The sequence below is a fragment of the Dendrobates tinctorius genome, unplaced genomic scaffold (genome assembly GCF_039654945.1).
Source record: "Dendrobates tinctorius isolate UK_male_01 unplaced genomic scaffold, ASM3965494v1 ptg000332l, whole genome shotgun sequence".
Taxonomy (NCBI): domain Eukaryota; kingdom Metazoa; phylum Chordata; class Amphibia; order Anura; family Dendrobatidae; genus Dendrobates; species Dendrobates tinctorius.
This window is the reverse complement of record NW_027361998.1, coordinates 16,651,494-16,671,457: the sequence shown is the minus strand read 5'-3', so window position 1 is coordinate 16,671,457 and position 19,964 is coordinate 16,651,494. Positions and strand designations below refer to the sequence as shown.

General features: G+C 43.3%; 7 non-coding genes across 7 annotated transcripts; all 7 read left to right on the top strand.

Annotated features, from left to right (window-relative positions):
* The first annotated feature begins 1,327 nt into the window (after nucleotides 1-1,327).
* On the top strand, nucleotides 1,328-1,400 carry TRNAV-CAC (transfer RNA valine (anticodon CAC)). The gene has a single exon. It is a non-coding gene; the product is annotated as a tRNA-Val (tRNA).
* A 97-nt stretch (nucleotides 1,401-1,497) lies between these two features.
* TRNAV-UAC (transfer RNA valine (anticodon UAC)) lies at nucleotides 1,498-1,570 on the top strand. Its single transcript has one exon. It is a non-coding gene; the product is annotated as a tRNA-Val (tRNA).
* Nucleotides 1,571-13,631: 12,061 nt separating this feature from the next.
* TRNAV-AAC (transfer RNA valine (anticodon AAC)) lies at nucleotides 13,632-13,704 on the top strand. The gene has a single exon. It is a non-coding gene; the product is annotated as a tRNA-Val (tRNA).
* Nucleotides 13,705-13,790: 86 nt separating this feature from the next.
* Nucleotides 13,791-13,863, top strand: TRNAV-CAC (transfer RNA valine (anticodon CAC)). Its single transcript has one exon. It is a non-coding gene; the product is annotated as a tRNA-Val (tRNA).
* Nucleotides 13,864-13,962: 99 nt separating this feature from the next.
* On the top strand, nucleotides 13,963-14,035 carry TRNAV-UAC (transfer RNA valine (anticodon UAC)). The gene has a single exon. It is a non-coding gene; the product is annotated as a tRNA-Val (tRNA).
* Nucleotides 14,036-14,951: 916 nt separating this feature from the next.
* On the top strand, nucleotides 14,952-15,024 carry TRNAV-CAC (transfer RNA valine (anticodon CAC)). Its single transcript has one exon. It is a non-coding gene; the product is annotated as a tRNA-Val (tRNA).
* A 97-nt stretch (nucleotides 15,025-15,121) lies between these two features.
* TRNAV-UAC (transfer RNA valine (anticodon UAC)) lies at nucleotides 15,122-15,194 on the top strand. Its single transcript has one exon. It is a non-coding gene; the product is annotated as a tRNA-Val (tRNA).
* The last annotated feature ends 4,770 nt before the right edge of the window (nucleotides 15,195-19,964 follow it).

The window sequence follows — 19,964 nt, the reverse complement described above, 5'->3', positions numbered from 1 at the left end:
CCCTCCAGCCACTTTCCATCCTCCCCCTCCTATTACATCTGCACCCCCTCCAGCCACTTTCCATCCTCCCCCTCCTATTACATACCAGCAACCTCCCCAGTACCAGACATCTCCCCACTTCCAGCAACCTGCCCCGTACCAAACTCCTTCCCCGTACCAAACTCCTTCCCCGTACCAAACTCCTTCCCCATACCAAACTCCTTCCCCATACAACTTTCCATCAACATCCTCTGCTCCTACAGTCCCTGCCCAACCCTCCACTCCACCGACCACCACCTCTTCTGCCTCCAACATGTCCACCCATTCTGTAGCTTTTTCCACACCTTCACCTCTAACTGTTCCTTCCCCACCACGATCCCAGTCCTCTCTCCACACACCCAGTGTCGAAGTGTCCCGCAGCCCCTCCAGCAGTATTTCCACCCCACACTACACAGATTTGTAATTTTTTTTTTTTAATAAAAATGCCCAATGGGTTTAAAACCTTTATTAAAAAAGTTTTTTGCACTTTAAAAACATTTAAAAAAAAAAAAAAAAATTTAAATAAAAGTTAAATTATCGTTTCACAATGGTTGTCTGTCTTTTCTTTCTGTGGCGAACTATGTTTAAAAAAAAGGTTAAATACAGGGTATTTCAAAGGTAAAAAGGTATTCAAAACCAGGTATAACTGTGGGTAAATTTTAGCTTTTTGCCACAGTTGTGTTCCTGGTTGTGTTTGAAGCAAAGTATTTCACCTAAAAAGTTGTGTTTATTGTTGGTGATTTCCTAACAATGTACACAACTTTTGTTAAAAGGTGAAATACTTTGCATAAAACACAACCAGGTACACACCTGTGGCCTAAAGCTAAAAATAGTAGACCATGACAAGATAGCCAACTTTGGTTGGAAAAGGTATATACTGTTGGTCCAGAAGGTACACAAGTTTGGTTAGGGCACAAATCTTTCACACTCTGTCATCCTGCCAGTGTACTCTGCCTTGAGGGTCAATTTTAAAAACCGGATCCGGCGTAATCCGTCGAAAAACGGATAGAAAAACAGATGAACTGGATGAGACGGATCCGGTTTTGTCTGTCAAGAACAAGACGGATCCGGCAGAAAACCGGATCCGGCACATCAGGTTTTACAAAACATTTGCCGGATCCGGCATTCCGGCACGATGCAGGATCGCGCCTTACGCCGAAAACCTGATGTGTGAAAGTAGCCTAACACGCGAAAGGTCCCCAGTTCGAAACTGGGCAGAAACACGCTGTTACCCTTTGGTATCCAAGCTTTTGACTTTCAGTTCTTGATCTCGATTGCTTGTTGTCACCACAGTAAGCGCTTGCATCCGGTTTCTGTAGTGTAGCGGTTATCACGTTCGCCTCACACGCGAAAGGTCCCCATTTCGAAACTGGGCAGAAACATAGCTTTTTCTCTTGGAAAACAATCTTTTTGACTTTCAGTGCTTGTTCTTTATTGCTTGCCATGACCACAGCATTTTTTGTTTGTTTGAATCGGTTGGTTTCTGTAGTGTAGCGGTTATCACGTTCGCTTTACACGCGAAAGGTCCTCAGTTCGAAACTGGGCAGAAACACAGTGTTTCTCTTGCAAACTAGCACTTTTGACAATGAGTGCTTGATCTTTAATGCTTTCCATGACCACAGTAATCGCTCTTGTCTGGTTACTGTAGTGTAGTGATTGTCCTGTTTGCCATCCTCCTGAAAGTTCCCTGTTTTGATCCCGGGCAGAAACATGTGGCTTTTCTTTATTTTGATCACAAACGTATATTGTTGGCTTAATTAGCCTTAGTTAGCATATTCTATTGCTGGTTTAATGAGCATTACTTTTACCAATGTGATTATTTCTACCCGTTTTTGCTTTTGGCAAGCATGTGTGTTTTTGACAGTGTCTAAGTGTTCCTAATTCAAGTAACACCTGATAGGATCAAGGTGCTGTCGGGAACCCTCAGATTACTCTTTCATCTGAAGGACCGATGTTCTTAGGTGTGAAGCACCATATGTCTCTAATCAATTGCTCCGTCGATAAGGATAACACAGACACGGGCTGTATAATACCACTCAGGATGCCTGCCAAGACACCTCTGGCTTATCAGTTAGGCTTCCGTCTTTTATAGTAAAGAATTTAAACATTTACAGACATGCGCAGTACAAATGATTTCACAACTTGTTTTCTACAAAGAAAGTCACTTAGGCGAAAAAGCAGAGGTATTTGACCTTGGTTCACAAGGGAGATGTCTGAGACATCTCCTCGAAGAACAGATAAGGTTTTAAACAAGAGAATGCAACATAGACAGAACTCAATTTAACTCCTTCAGTTCCTATCATTCCCCCCTTTGACATCTTCATTTTTGACAATCTGGAACACTGGATCCTGCAACAACAGCGGATAGTGGCTCGTTCACCAGGTACTATCCCAGGCCGACGGGTTGCCCAAGGGAGACAGGTCTTCTACCTTCTCCATCCCCCAGATACTGAAGCCACGTCCATCATTGCAAGAGTACGCTCCTTCATGCCAGAAATGAGATGTCAATCTAGGACTCAAAGGAATAATAGTTAAATTCTTGTTGTTTACAGTCAAACTTCCTTATCTATTTCTACATCTTTTCTTGCATACAGAGATACACAAAAAAACAAGTTTCAATAGCACATATATTATGAAGATACAAACAACAATACGTAATAGACTTAGTATAATCCCAGCTATCCAGCCTCCAATACCCTTAAACCAATTAGCTGGATTAAGAAAGGAGAATGTATCTGACCACCAACTATCCTTAGTACGATCATTGTCTTTATCGTACTGATCTCTAAGTTTTTGAACATCCTCTATTTTCAATTTTAACTTTATAATGCTGTTGGGATCTATATAATGACAGCAAGCTGGTCCGATGACTTGACACATACCTCCTTGCGCTGCAGTTAAATAATCTAATACTATGGTATGCTGATTAGTGGCTATGATGAGCTGATTTTGGACAGCAACGGTGGTGTTCAATATATCCAATATATCCCATATTTGGTCATCTAAGTAATCTGTAGCCCTGACTAATTTATCCCACATTTGAGTAATCATAGGATAAATAAAAATAGAACTGACAATTTTATTAGCCACACTCATCTGCACTATATGTGGTCTCCCAGAGAGGCGAGGTGTATTGTCAGCAGCTCTTTTGTACAACGTGTGTTTAGGTATGCTCTGAGTATTCAACTGGTCATTCGGAATAACAAAGTTAGCTGGAGTCAAACGACCCAGAGTACAAGCACCTTTTACCCCTACTGGCAACCATTTATATGCATTGTCTCCACATATCCAGTACATGTCACTAGGTAGGTCCCATAGGGCTGAATGTTGTAATACCAGTCTATGAACTAAATCTATGAGCGCAGATACATTCTGAAGCATACACCAATTTGGAAGTTGTCCTAAAGGGCTACAATTCCCTACATCGGGATTTCCACAGGTGGGAATTCCTTTCTCATATCCAGATGACTCGTTGCAAGGTATATTACCTGAAATATTAAAACAAGTTTCATTATTGCCCTGGGGAAATAAATTGGAATACTCCCAGGACGTGTTATGCAACCTTCTTTCTAGCAGTATTGGTTTGAAGGCATCAGTAGAGTGGGAAGTTACATTAAAACTAACTTGTAGGCCATACATTGGAATTTGCCCCAGGTAGGTTAATCGAGTTCTATTCCTGGGTACCCAAGCCCCCCCTTTATATGCCAGATATTGAAGGTATGTATTACTTCCTGAAAGATTACCCTGCCACCAAGGGTATCCTACCCATCCCACAATAGGTATTCCAACAGTTGTGTTCCATAACTTCACATTATTTGTGGCATTATTAGCAAGTGTATCAGAACAACTGGTCCAGGCAAATAATTCCTCGGGTGGCATAGGAATAACAAGGAACGGAATACTAGTGGCTGATACTGGTGAATGTGTGCAGATCCAGCAATCTGCTGGAGACTGAGTGTCATTTGACCAATCATTCAGTAATTTTTCATGATGTTGTATAAACTTATTATTCAAGGACATTGGAGCATTTAGACTGTCCCACGCAGCTACCATTATTACAGATAATGCAACAAAACCAAACCAAAACATTATGCACTCTTATGCTTTGTTAACTCCTGTGGCTAGTTTGCAATGCGATGCGTGGATCCAGGTTGGTCGTCCTTCCAACTTAACAGAAGTAGGCGTTGTTAGGAGTACTTGGTAAGGTCCTTGATATCGGGGTTCAAGGGTCTTTCTGGAGTGTTTCTTGACATATACGTAATCACCAGGTTGAAGACAGTGAGTTCCTTCCACACTATCTGGATCTGGAATGAAAGAGAAAACTAGAGAATGCATTTGAGTTAAATGCTTTTGCAACTGGATTACATAACTTGTCAAATTATCCACATTGAGTGTTAAGACCTGTGGGTAGTACAACCCTGTGTTCGGTGGTCTTCCAAACAGTATCTCGAAGGGTGACAGTTTAGTTTTCCCCGTGGGTGTGTACCCTACTGAGAATAATGCTAATGGGAGACACTCTGGCCATGGTTTATGGGTTTGTTCCATGGTTTTCTGTATTTTCAATTTTAGTGTCCCGTTCATTCTCTCTACCTTCCCTGAACTCTGTGGGTGGTAGGGTGTATGAAATGCTTGTTCTACACCTATCTTGCTACATGTTCACAGACTTACCAGTGGAAAAGCCAAACTTCACATGCCACAAATGCAAGCTTGTGTCCCTGTTGGACGAAAAGTTGCAAAATCTCGAAGAGAGGTTAGCTACGTTGAAGATCATTAAGGAAGGTGAAGAGTTCTTGGACAGAGCAGAATTATCTCTTCATGTTACAGAAAGAGAAGAAATTCGAAGTGCACCTGAAGAAACAGAGGAATGGAGACATGTGACCAAGAGAAGCAGGAGGATCAGGAGGCAGTCAGCACCCATACTGCTCAGAAACCAGTACCAGGCTCTCACGCAGGAAAACAATGAAGAAATACATCAGGATAAGACTTTGCCAACAAGCAGCAACCTTGTACGCCTTCAGAGTCCTCCTGGATGGAGAAAGAAAAATGTTGTGAAGAAGAAACGGAGAGTGGTGGTCATGGGGGATTCCCTGTTGAGAGGAACTGAGGCCGCTATCTGCAGACCGGATATAACTTCAAGAGAAATGTGTTGTCTTCCAGGTGAAAAAATTAAAGATGTGTCTGACAGGATATCAGGACTCTTCAGACCTACAGATGACTACCCATTCCTGCTACTACATGTGGGGACAAATGACACTGCAAGAAATGACCTGGAAACCATCTGCAGAGACTTTGAAGACTTAGGCAAGAAAGTGAAAGAACTGGGAGCGCAAGTGGTCTTCTCTTCCATCCTCCCAGTGGATGGCCATGGAACAAGGAGGTGGAATAAGATTCTGCAGGTGAACAACTGGCTACGTCGATGGTGCCGTCAGCAACGATTTGGATTTCTGGATCACGGAGTGAACTACTTATACGATGGACTACTTGCTAGAGATGGGGTGCACCTTACGAAGACTGGTAAGCATGTATTTGGAAGTCGCCTTGCTACACTTGTAAAGAGAGCTTTAAACTAGAACAACATGGGAAGGGAAGCAAAAGACCAGAAAAAGCCATACACCTGACAAATGCTATTGAGAACTCTGCTATTAGAAGTGGAAAGGAAGAACAAAGACGAAAGAATCTAATTAATAAAAATATTGGAGAAAGAGAAACCAATCACAAACTAAAATGTTTCTATACTAATGCACAAAGCATGGGCAACAAACAAGGAGAATTGGAACTACTAACACAGGAAAAGAAATATGATGTCATTGGAATCACTGAAACTTGGTGGGACAATACACATGATTGGAATACAAGACTAGAAGGATACAACTTATTTGCAAGAAACAGACTTGATAAACGAGGAGGGGGTGTCGCATTGTATGTTAGAAATGCGTATATCTGCACAGAGATTGAAGCTTCAGAGACTGGGAGTTCTGTGGAAACTGTTTGGGTAAGAATACAAGGACAGAACAATGGAAAGGACACCATTGTATGCATTTACTACAGGCCGCCTGTGCAAGCTGAAGCTATGGATGAACTCTTTATGCATCAAATGGCCAAGTTCTCCAAAAAATATGACATAGTTGTCATGGGAGATTTCAACTATCCAGACATTTGTTGGGAATCTCTCTCAGGCAAAACTAACAGGTCAAGGAAATTCTTATCCTCTCTTGCTGACAACTTTATCTTCCAAAAGGTCAGGGAGAAAACAAGGGGAACTGCTACCTTGGATCTAATCCTTATAAACAGGGAGGAAATGGTTGAGGAGGTAAAAGTGGCTGGGACCCTAGGAGGTAGCGACCATGCTATTTTAGAATTTTGGATAACTAGAGGCGGAAGACCTGTGAAGACTCAGACGTCAAGGTTAGATTTCAGAAAGGCAGATTTTAAGGGATTCAGAAAGAGAATTGGAGGGATCCAATGGCTGGATATCCTTAAAGACAAAAATGTCCAGGAAGGATGGGAAATCTTGAAAAATGAAATTCTCAAAGCACAGTTGTTAACAATTCCGAAAAGAGGGAAGAATAGGAAGCAGTTAAGGAAACCAGGATGGATGAACACAGAACTTAAGCACATGCTAAAAAGGAAGAAAAAAATGTTTATAAAATGGAAAGAGGGAGGCATATCTAAAGAAGAATATAATGCTGTCTGCAGAACCTGCAGGGCACAAATCAGATTAGCTAAAGCTGAAAATGAATTGAGGCTTGCAAGAGATGTCAAAAGCAATAATAAAGGATTTTGGGGATATGTCAAAAGTAAAAGAAAAGTCAAAGATGCTATAGGATTTTTACAGGATGAAAATGATGAAATGGTAAGACAGGATGTTGAGAAGGCTGAACTTTTAAATTCCTATTTTGCATCTGTTTTCTCTCAGAAAGGAAATGTAACATCAACTGTTATTCACTGTCCTATTAAGGGAATAGAAGAATCCAGGATATCTATAAACAGAAAGATAGTGAGGAAACACTTAGCTAGCCTAAATGAATTCAAGTCTCCAGGTCCAGATGAATTACACCCCAGAGTACTGAAGGAGATAGCAGAAGAAATTTTTGAACCCCTCTCTATAATCTTTGAAAATTCTTGGAGAACAGGAGAAGTGCCAGAAGACTGGAGAAGAGCAAATGTTGTTCCTATCTTCAAAAAGGGGAAGAAGGTGGACCCAGGCAACTATAGGCCGGTGAGTCTGACTTCTATACCAGGAAAGATCTTTGAACAAATTATTAAACAACATGTATGTCAATACCTGGATAAGAATGAAGTGATTAAACAGAGTCAGCATGGGTTTGTAACTAATAAGTCATGTCAGACTAACTTAATTTCCTTCTATGACGGTATCACTGATTGGGTGGATCAAGGAAATGCTGTAGATATAGTATATCTTGACTTCAGCAAAGCATTTGACAAAGTCTCTCATACAATCCTTATTGAAAAAATGATTAAGTATGGAATGGACAAGGCAACTGTTAGGTGGATTCATAACTGGCTTAGTGATCGGACCCAAAGAGTGGTCGTAAATGGCTGCACATCCAGTTGGAAGAATGTCTCAAGTGGGGTACCACAGGGCTCTGTCCTGGGCCCTGTATTGTTCAACATCTTTATCAACGATTTAGATGAAGGAATTGAGGGTAAACTGATTAAATTTGCTGATGACACAAATCTAGGAGGGATAGCTAATACTAGAGAAGAGAGAGAGAGGATTCAAAAAGATTTAAATAAACTGGAGAAGTGGGCAGCAACTAACAGAATGGTTTTTAACAGGGAGAAATGCAAAGTACTACATCTGGGCAATAAAAATGGAAAAAGCATATATAGAATGGGAGGAATAGGGCTAAGTGACAGCACATGTGAAAAAGACTTGGGTATACTAATAGATCACAGACTGAATATGAGTCAACAATGTGATGCAGCAGCAAAAAAGGCAAATGCAATTCTAGGATGTATTAACAGAAGCATACAGTCTAGATCACGTGAAGTCATTATTTCCCTCTACTCCTCTTTGGTCAGACCTCATCTGGAATATTGTGTCCAGTTTTGGGCACCACATTTTAAAAAAGACATCAACAAACTGGAGCAAGTTCAGAAAAGAGCGACCAGAATGGTGACCGGTCTGCAAACCCTGTCTTATGGGGAAAGGTTGCAGGATTTGGGAATGTTTAGTTTGCAAAAGAGAAGACTGAGAGGAGACTTAATAGCTGTCTACAAATATCTAAAGGGCTGTCACATTGTAGAAGGATCAACTTTATTCTCATTTGCACAAGGAAAGACTAGAAGCAATGGGATGAAACTGAATGGGAGGAGACACAGATTAGATATTAGAAAAAACTTTTTGACAGTTAGAGTGATCAATGAGTGGAACAGGCTGCCACGAGAAGTGGTGAGTTCTCCTTCAATGGAAGTCTTCAAACAGAGGCTGGACAGACATCTGACTGGGATGATTTAGCGAATCCTGCTTTGAGCAGGGGGTTGGACCAGATGGCCCAGGAGGTCCCTTCCAACTCTACGATTCTATGATTCTATGATTCTATGATCATTTGCATTACATTTTGCATTACCTCAGCAGTAAAGTGTGTACCTCTGTCTGATTCAATTGTTTCAGGGACACCGAATCGTGGTACTAGTTCCATCACCAGTTTCTTTGCAGTGGCTCGAGCTGTAGCCGTTTTCACCGGGTAGGCCTCTGGCCATCCAGAGAAGAGATCTACACATACTAGGATATTTGCATACACTCCTACCTTGGTAGCTGTATGTCGTCAATCTGCCGTCTCTGAAACGGGTAGAGAGGCCTAGGTGTCGCTTTCTTAGGGACTTTTACTGTTTTACCTGGGTTGTGCTGTGCACAGATGAGGCATGATTGTACAAGTTTCGCGGCTGCGCAACTGAAGCCAGGAGCGATCCAGAAGGCATCTACCATGGCACACATGTGACTTTTTGAGGTGTGATTGGGGCCATGTGCTGCTTGCGCCATGATTGGGAACAGGGACTTTGGTGGGCACATTTTATCCTTATTCTCCCATACTCCATTTGAGTTCAGCTCAGCTCCCAGTCTCCCCCGGTGTACCTTCTCTGTTTGGGCAGCCTTTTGCTGGAGGGATTTCAGGACTTCTAGACCCAATGTGGCTGGAATACGCTGACTCCCCGCCACCGTCCACTGCTCTCTCTAGGCCGCCTTGTGCTATTTTAGCAGCCTCGTTCGCCCTTCTATTGCCCTCTACCTCCACGGAGTCACCTTTGTGTGTGCTTTTACCTTGACAATGCCAACCTGGACTGGTAACATCAATGCCTCCATCAATTGTTTCACCAGCTCTGCATTTTTAATGGGCTTCGAATCTGTGAAAATATTAGCGACTTTACCTGCAGCGGCTCTACACGCCTCAGTGAGTGCCTTCAACTCTGCCTCCTGCGCCGACATGTGAGGAGAGAGTGGCTCCGCTCGGATTACCTCATGTGAGGATACTACTGCATATCCAGTGTAGAATCGTCCATCCTGGTGGTATCTGGGGCCATCTACAAAAAAGAAACTCAAAGTCTGCATTAGGAACAGGTTTTTCATGAATGTGTGCAAACCCAACTGTCTCCTGACTCATCAGTTCTATGCAGACATGTTCATGCGTCATGTCAAAGTATCCTTCCTCACTTGCCAATACGGTCACCAATTCCCCCTTTTCAGAATCCACAGGCAGGAGGGTGGCTGGATTCAGAACGTTACATCTTGTGAGGAGTGACATACTCAGGAATTAGTAGAGCACACTCAAGTCGGAGCTGTCTGGCCATAGACAGATGTTTTGGTTGAACTTGTAGGAGTATGGCATGGATGTCATGTGGGGAATAGATTGTCAAAAGAAACGTCAGTGTCATCTCACATGCCTTCCCTATTACGTCTCCACTTTTTTCCTTGTGCTCCAGCATACATGACAGGTCGTTTTATTGTCCTTGTTTGCTCAATTTCTTTAGCTACCTTAAGGAGGTCTTTCAGATCTACATATCTCCATTCAGGTCTGGCTGTCTGTACTGCGTCTCGTAAGTCTTTGTTCATACAGTCAATGAATGCATTCACCAGTATTCTAACATCAAGTGGGTTTATGCAAATGTACCCCATGTCTGCCCATTTCAGCTGTAACCGTCCAAGGTATATCTCTACTCTCTCTCATCTTTGCTGTGTCACATTAGTCAGGAGTACAGACTGCTCTGATTGTTCCACTGCAGCCCATTGTCTTAGTGACTCACAGTACGTCTCCCCAGATCGTGCAGATTTATCATCCATGCCCCAAGCCTGATTCTTTGTCACATCTGTGTGTCTTAATTATATGATCTAGTGCGTCACCTGCCTTTAAACTCACCAACCTCTCTAAGTCTGCCCAGGTACACTTATATGTTTGCTGTACTTCCTTTATGTGTCTGTAAAACGGGAATGGTTGGTCTTCAGGGGCAGGCAGCTGCTTCAGCAAAGCTAGCTGGTCAGAGGGGCTCCAGGGATAATACACCTGTATCTTTCTTATTCTAGTCACACTTCTAGGTCCTGATGGGGTTGGTCGTCTGATGTCTACTGTCAGCTTACTCCTCAAGGGCCAATGTCCCCACTACCCACTATCCACACTATTATGTCAGCTTCTTATAATCTTGTCTGGATAGGATTTAGTGCAATTCTCTTAGGTCAGTAGCACAGGTCACACAAGTAGCTATTCAGTCTGGATTTGTCTGAGTCTGACCACAGTGTTTACAAGTCCATCTGTTTTGTCTGGGTCTCTGATTACACTTTGTCAATCAAACATTCATAATACACCTTCCACACTGCTGCACATTCTCAAGCATCATTTATTCACTTGCTATTTTCTTCCCTTGTCTGTGCCTTTTTGTACATCCAAACATTCACACTCTGGTATTTTTGCCTTTTTCAATATTTGTCCCACTTGTTTTACTGCTTCCTTCCTTCTCTGTCTCTTGTAATTTGACACAATTTGCTATACAAATCAATCACACAACTAGAAGCAGGTTCAAACACATTAATGACCAAGCAATCACTTACAATGACCAAACAATCACTTACAATTCCCTTCTAAATTAGGCACCATATCTTACTTTTAACTTCCAATCTTCAATTAAGTACTGTTGCTTTAAAATGCACAAATCTTTCAGCGTGTACCTTACGGATAGAATTACAGAGAATTTTGAGCACAGCTCACACTCAGCAGAGATAAGAGCGAAGGGATAAGAAAAACTGCGCAGCGCCATCCTTCACCCATCCCGTCAGAATGCAGCGTCGTCCTTCACAGAATTCTGTAGTTCTTTAGACTTATCAAAATCAATTTCTACAAAGAAACTCAAAATCACGGGATTTCACTGTAAGGGCAGATAACTGTATAATGAGATTAACCATGCCTTGCCCTTTTTCTGGCCAAATGCATTCAGGAAACTTTACAATGTAATGCCACATATAACACGAACTATATCATTACTCAATTCATTCAGTCTCAGATGTAGATTTGAATTATCTATAACGCATCTGTCCGGGATTCCACCACAACTAGAAAGGTCACAAATCTCTTGACACAAAAATGATGTGTGATGATTCATTCATACGTGCTCATTCACTGATTTTTTTTTATTTTTTTTTTTTTTTTTTTACTCAATTACTCATCTCTCATCTTATTCAGAGGTTCTCATAGACATATATACAAGGATTCACACAGCCTGCCTATCTTGCACTTTGGATTTGATTAATACTTTTTCCAGGTTCTTTGCTGCACTACTTCCATATCTATCCTCAATTATATCACATAACCGATTTCCTTCTTCAGGTGTCTTTCCCTGACTGTTCCCCATTTTATCTTTTATTCTTATCCTGTTTCTCTTGTTGTCTTCCTGTTAGTCCCCTGCCTTAGGTGGTGTATTGGGTAAGCTCAAGACTAGGCTCTACTATACCTCGTTACCTTCTTCCTAAGGTGCTAACAGGCTAAATGGAGTGTCTGTTCCTCGGTGTACTACGTGTTTTGTGTACTTATATGCTATGTAGCATCCGAACAGAAATACTCCCACAACACACAGGATTGTAAACAAAGTGTCCATCTATCGGGGTTCTTCAGTCATATCCTATCACAGGCTCATTTCGTGGTCCTGTGCTCATTCTATCACACTTTTATCTGTCACAAGGTTTATTCGTAAAGGGTGTTGATTTAAGCTTAGGCGGTGACCTCCCCGAAAGGACGCTGTCACATGACCCAGTTAGGCAATATCACCACTCTTTGAACGAATACCTACTGTGCAGCTTATTTGTCTACTTTTCACAGTCCTTCAAATCAAGGCAGTCACTCAACAACCTCCTCTATTTCTAGTGCGGAATCGTCTATTGTGAAAAACTTGTCCGTCCGGGCTGCGCAGTATGAACTGTTCACCCAGCCTTATATTCCGTAATGTCAGACCTCTCCCATTTTGATTTGCATCAGCTCTTTTTCTAAAAATAGCTGTGCACAGACAGAACCTACAGTAACCTCTCATTCGAGCAGAAATTACATATGCGTGTCACACCCGATTTCCTCAGAGTTCTTATATGGACCTGATTTTACGGCCCCCTCCTCTACTAGATTCCCCTTTATACGGACCTTAGTTATAATGATAGATTATAAAGAGCAGAGAAGAGAAAAATTGATCTCTTACCTGGCCAGGTGTTTAGGTCTGCTGTTCACAATTTCATCAGTAACTGGAGTGGTCTGTAGATCGGGTAGTCTTGGAGAGGTGCCTATATCAGGTCCCTGTTTCGGGCGCCAGGAAACTGTCGGGATACCTCAGATTACTCTTTCATCTGAAGGACCGATGTTCTTAGGTGTGAAGCACCATATGTCTCTAATCAATTGCTCCGTCGAGAAGGATAACACAGGCACGGGCTGTATAATACCACTCGGGATGCCTGCCAAGACGCCTCTGGCTTATCAGTTAGGCTTCCGTCTTTTATAGTAAAGAATTTAAACATTTACAGACATGCGCAGTACAAATGATTTCACAACTTGTTTTCTACAAAGAAAGTCACTTAGGCAAAAAAGCAGAGGTATTTGACCTTGGTTCACAAGGGAGATGTCTGAGACATCTCCTCGAAGAACAGATAAGGTTTTAAACAAGAGAATGCAACATAGACAGAACTCAATTTAACTCCTTCAGTTCCTATCAGTGCGAAAGCAGGCATCCAGGTGCTTTTTCTTTTTGGCTTTTGGACAAAGGCATGAGAATGTTTTGTGGAGCATGGTTTTGTTTCCCTGTTTGTTCTTTTTCTCCAATAGCCTGACAAATGAAAGGTTCCTGTGTTGCAAAATGCACTTTGTCCTGTCTTCAGACATAGAGGAAGACCTCTTGACTTTGGCTGGCTGTTTTTTTCTTTTTCAAGTTCATTTCAGCATGTTTAAACATCTTTAGCTTTGCATGGAGTTTCTGAAGTGTAGTGGTTGTCACGTTCACCTCACACGCGAACGGTCCCCAGTTCGAAACTGGATAGAAGCATGACATTAGGCGTTGATATTAAAGCTTTTGATGTTGAGTCTTTGTTCTCGATGGCTCGTCATGACCACAGTAACATTCCGCAGCCGGTTTCTGTAGTGTAGTGGTTATCACGTTCGCCTAACACGCGAAAGGTCCCCAGTTCGAAACTGGGCAGAAACACGCTGTTACCCTTTGGTATCCAAGCTTTTGACTTTCAGTTCTTGATCTCGATTGCTTGTTGTCACCACAGTAAGCGCTTGCTTCCGGTTTCTGTAGTGTAGCGGTTATCACGTTTGCCTCACACGCGAAAGGTCCCCAGTTCGAAACTGGGCAGAAACACAGCTTTTTTTCTCTTGGAAAACGATCTTTTTGACTTTCAGTGCTTGTTCTTTATTGCTTGCCATGAACACAGCATTTTTTGTTTGTTTGAATCAGTTGGTTTCTGTAGTGTAGCGGTTATCACGTTCACTTTACACGCGAAAGGTCCTCAGTTCGAAACTGGGCAGAAACACAGCGTTCCTCTTGCAAACTAGCGCTTTTGACAATGAGTGCTTGATCTTTAATACTTGCCATGACCACAGTAAACGCTCTTGTCTGGTTACTGTAGTGTAGTGATTGTCCTGTTTGCCATCCTCCTGAAAGTTCCCTGTTTTGATCCCGGGCAGAAACATGTGGCTTTTCTTTATTTTGATCACAAACGTATATTGTTGGCTTAATTAGCCTTAGTTAGCATATTCTATTGCTGGTTTAATGAGCATTACTTTTACCAATGTGATTATTTCTACCCGTTTTTGCTTTTGGCAAGCATGTGTGTTTTTGACAGCGTCTAAGTGTTCCTAATTCAAGTAACACCTGATAGGATCAAGGTGCGAAAGCAGGCATCTAGGTGCTTTTTCTTTTTGGCTTTTGGACAAAGGCATGAGAATGTTTTGTGGAGCATGGTTTTGTTTCCCTGTTTGTTCTTTTTCTCCAATAGCCTGACAAATGAAAGGTTCCTGTGTTGCAAAATGCACTTTGTCCTGTCTTCAGACATAGAGGAAGACCTCTTAACTTTGGCTGGCTGTCTTTCTTTTTCAAGTTTATTTCAGCATGTTTAAACATCTTTAGCTTTGCATGGAGTTTCTGAAGTGTAGTGGTTGTCACGTTCACCTCACACGCGAACAGTCCCCAGTTCGAAACTGGATAGAAGCATGACATTAGTCGTTAATATTAAAGCTTTTGACGTTGAGTCTTTGTTCTCGATGGCTCGTCATGACCTTCCGCAGCCGGTTTCTGTTGTGTAGTGGTTAACACGTTCGCCTAACACACGAAAGGTCCCCAGTTCAAAACTGGGCAGGAACACACTGTTACCCTTTGGTATCCAAGATTTTGACTTTCAGTTCTTGATCTCGATTGCTTGTTGTCACCACAGTAAGCGTTGACATCCGGTTTCTGTAGTGTAGCGGTTATCACGTTTGCCTCACACGCGAAAGGTCCCCAGTTCGAAACTGGGCAGAAACACTGCTTTTTCTCTTGGAAAACGATCTTTTTGACTTTCAGTGCTTGTTCTTTATTGCTTGCCATGACCACAGCATTTTTTGATTGTTTGAATCGGTTGGTTTCTGTAGTGTAGCGGTTATCACGTTTGCTTTACACGCGAATGGTCCTCAGTTCGAAACTGGGCAGAAACACAGCGTTCCTCTTGCAAACTAGCGCTTTTGACAATGAGTGCTTGATCTTTAATGCTTGCCATGACCACAGTAAACGCTCTTGTCTGGTTACTGTAGTGTAGTGATTGTCCAGTTTGCCATCCTCCTGAAAGTTCCCTGTTTTGATCCCGGGCAGAAACATGTGGCTTTTCTTTATTTTGATCACAAACGTATATTGTTGGCTTAATTAGCCTTAGTTAGCATATTCTATTGCTGGTTTAATGAGCATTACTTTTACCAATGTGATTATTTCTACCCGTTTTTGCTTTTGGCAAGCATGTGTGTTTTTGACAGTGTCTAAGTGTTCCTAATTCAAGTAACACCTGATAGGATCAAGGTGCGAAAGCAGGCATCTAGGTGCTTTTTCTTTTTGGCTTTTGGACAAAGGCATGAGAATGTTTTGTAGAGCATGGTTTTGTTTCCCTGTTTGTTCTTTTTCTCCAATAGCCTGACAAATGAAAGGTTCCTGTGTTGCAAAATGCACTTTGTCCTGTCTTCAGACATAGAGGAAGACCTCTTGACTTTGGCTGGCTGTTTTTTTCTTTTTCAAGTTCATTTCAGCATGTTTAAATATCTTTAGCTTTGCATTGAGTTTCTGAAGTGTAGTGGTTGTCACGTTCACCTCAAACGTGAACGGTCCCCAGTTCGAAACTGGATATAAGAATGACATTAGGCGTTGAGATTAAAGCTTTTGACGTTGAGTCTTTGTTCTCGATGGCTCGTCATGACCACAGTAACCTTCCGCAGCCGGTTTCTGTAGTGTAGTGGTTATCACGTTCGCCTAACACGTGATAGGTCCACAGTTCGATACTGGGCAGAAACACGCTGTTACCCTTTGGTATCCAAGCTTTTGACTTTCAGTTCTTGATCTCGATTGCTTGTTGTCACCACAGTAAGCGCTTGCATCCGGTTTCTGTAGTGTAGCCGTTATCACGTTCGACTCACACGTGAAAGGTCCCCAGTTCGAAACTGGGCAGAAACACAGCTTTTTCTCTTGGAAAACGATCTTTTTGACTTTCAGTGCTTGTTCTTTATTGCTTGCCATGACCACAGCATTTTTTGTTTGTTTGAATCGGTTGGTTTCTGTAGTGTAGCGGTTATCACGTTCGCTTTACACGCGAAAGGTCCTCAGTTCGCAACTGGATAGAAGCATGACATTAGGCGTTGATATTAAAGCTTTTGACACTGAGTCTTTGTTCTCGATGGCTCGTCATGACCACAGTAACCTTCGGCAGCCGGTTTCTGTAGTGTAGTGGTTATCACGTTCGCCTAAAGCCTCTTTCACCCATCAGGTTTTCGCCGTTAGGCGCGATCCGGCGCTTTTGACAGAAACCGGATCCGGCGAAATGCAATGCCGGCTCCGGTTTCCCCCCAATTGACTTGCATTTGCGCCTGATCGCGCCGGATGGCCATGCGTTTCATCCGGTTTTCGCCGGATCCGGCAATGTGTCGCGATCCGGCGTCTGGAAAAAATGGCTACTGTAACGTTTTTTGTCTCCGGCGAAAAAGCCGGACACGCCGGATCCGGCGCGTCCGGCTTTTTCACACAATGAGCGCCGCAATGAGCGCCGCAATGCGCCGGATCCGGCGGCCGAATCCGGTTTTTTGGTCTGAGCATGCTCAGTAGCTCTGCCCACAGGAGATATATAAAAGCAAGACAATGGGACCCTCAGCCACACCCAACATGCCACCCAAGCCAAGAACCAGGAGCAGGAGAAGGCAGCAGACATCTGCAGCAGCAGCACCATCAGCACCACCACAAATGGAGCAGCAAATGGAACATGCTGAGGAGGGGAGTCCAGCAGCAGATAAGAGACGGTAATTATCAAATCCCCCATTCCTCCAAACTAGGGCCATGGAATATCAAGATATTCATTGGCCCTTTGTTTCTCTTTATTCAACAGCCGCCAAAGAGATGCAGCAGCAGCAGCAGCAGAAATGGCATCACTGGCAGCAGCAACAGCAGCAGCAATACCCACAGCCATGGAGTCTGGCCATCAACAGGACAGCACGTCTTCTTCTGGGAGCCCTCCCTTGCATCGTCAGCGTTTGACGGTAAGTTTTTATTTCCAAAATCCATCATCTCTGTAATATATGTCTATTCATTGCCTTTTATTTCAAAACAGGAATCACAAGATGAAGAGGAGCTCCCAGAAGAAGAAGGAAGGGGTGGACAGACACCTGGAGTGGGCTCACAATTGGTAAGTTTTTTGCATCAAACGCAGAAACACAACATCACACTACACACAACACATAGAAAACAACGTTCTGCAGACCACACACAGCAAACAAATGCCTACATCCAAATACATAACATTTTTTGTTTTTTTCTCTAGTCTTCCCAATCTGGTGCTCGGCCAAGAGGTCCTCGCAGTGCCTCCCAGGGTCGTCGGCGACAGCAACGCGGCGGTCACCATCGTGTAAGTATAAATATTTTTGCTTTGTTTTTTTGCACTTTTTATTTCATTTCTTTTGTGGAGGCTAATTATGTTATTTTTGTCTTTTTCTTTAACAGCCTTCACAGCGTGCTCCCGACTCTGACGGTGAGGATGGAGGGATTGATGTGGACCGCCTCATCGATCTCATCAGAGAAAGGGAGCCGCTCTGGAATATGGCTGACCGCCGCCACGCTGACCTGATCGTTACCCGACGACTCTGGGAGGAAATCTGTTCGCTCCTTGTGGGCCGCTGGGAGGACCTCGATGTTCGGGCCCAGATTAAAGAGCGTAAGTATATACAGTACCGGTTGCTTGATGTAAACCAGTGTTTCCCGAACTCCAGTCCTCGTGGTCCCCACGGATCATGTGTTCAGGATTTCTATTTACTATGGAAATCCTGAAAACATGACCCCTGGGGACCATGAGGACTGGAGTTTGGGAAACACTGATGTTGTATACTAACCACTCCTTTCTCGTTTCAGGGAACAGAATTGTGAATCGGTGGCGGTCTGTGAGGGATCGTTTCAAGAAGGAGTTCAATAAAGAGATGCGGGCCCCGAGTGGATCTGGAGGACGCAGGAGCAAGTACAAGTACGCACAAGCCCTGTCGTTCCTCCGGGAAACAATGCTCACCAGAAGGTAAATATTACACACCACATGTGAAAAAAAATGTTAGATGTAACTTTTTTTTTTCAGCCCGGGCCATACCATGTCAGTATTTTAATTGTTTTTTTTTCTCTTTATTCCACAGCACGGTGAGCAGCACTCGGGAGCCTGCACGATTGGACCCTTCTGAGGCGATCCCTGAGGAGACCGGCACCGAGGGACACTTCGACCGCCCCGGTACATCTGCACCTTCCCAGCCTTCCCACACATTCGACCCATCTGTCCCATCCACCAGCACAGGAGCATCGTGGCCGCCTACATTACATGAAGCTGCTGGTGAGGAGATCGCTTTCCCTTTACCCCACCCTTCTGCCCCTGCCACCTCTACTACACCTGCGGGTACTGGGCGGCAGCGGCAGAGGGGTCAGGAAAAGAGTTATGCGCAAGAGTTCTTGCATCTGAATGCTTCTTTCCAGAACTGTCTAAAAGTCTTGTCAGAGCAAATCTCCGCAGGCTTTCAGCAGATCAACTCCAGCATTCTGGAGGTGAAGACACTTCTGCAAACCATGCATTCAGAAGCAAGATCTTCGCCAAACCACACCTTTTTCAGGTCTGTTGTGGAGCGCATGGCAACACTATCTCCTACCCAGCAGATGCATGTTATGCATTCGTGCCACGGTGCTCTACAGCAGGTTACCTCCCAACCTCCACCTCCCACGACTGTAGTTCCTCCACCTGCACCCCCTCCAGCCACTTTCCATCCTCCCCCTCCTATTACATCTGCACCCCCTCCAGCCACTTTCCATCCTCCCCCTCCTATTACATCTGCACCCCCTCCAGCCACTTTCCATCCTCCCCCTCCTATTACATACCAGCAACCTCACCAGTACCAGCAACCTCCCCAGTACCAGACATCTCCCCACTTCCAGCAACCTGCCCCATACCAAACTCCTTCCCCGTACCAAACTCCTTCCCCGTACCAAACTCCTTCCCCATACAACTTTCCATCAACATCATCTGCTCCTACAGTCCCTGCCCAACCCTCCACTCCACCGCCCACCACCTCTTCTGCCTCCAACATGTCCACCCATTCTGTAGCTTTTTCCACACCTTCACCTCTAACTGTTCCTTCCCCACCACGATCCCAGTCCTCTCTCCACACACCCAGTGTCGAAGTGTCCCGCAGCCCCTCCAGCAGTATTTCCACCCCACACTACACAGATTTGTAATTTTTTTTTTTTTTAATAAAAATGCCCATTGGGTTTAAAACCTTTATTAAAAAAGTTTTTTGCACTTTAAAAACATTTAAAAAAAAAAAAAAAATTTAAATAAAAGTTAAATTATCGTTTCACAAAGGTTGTCTGTCTTTTCTTTCTGCGGCGAACTATGTTTAAAAAAAAGGTTAAATACAGGGTATTTCAAAGGTAAAAAGGTATTCAAAACCAGGTATGTAACTGTGGGTAAATTTTAGCTTTTTGCCACAGTTGTGTTCCTGGTTGTGTTTGAAGCAAAGTATTTCACCTAAAAAGTTGTGTTTATTGTTGGTGATTTCCTAACAATGTACACAACTTTTGTTAAAAGGTTAAATACTTTGCATAAAACACAACCAGGTACACACCTGTGGCTTAAAGCTAAAAATAGTAGACCATGACAAGATAGCCAACTTTGGTTGGCAAAGGTATATACTGTTGGTCCAGAAGGTACACAA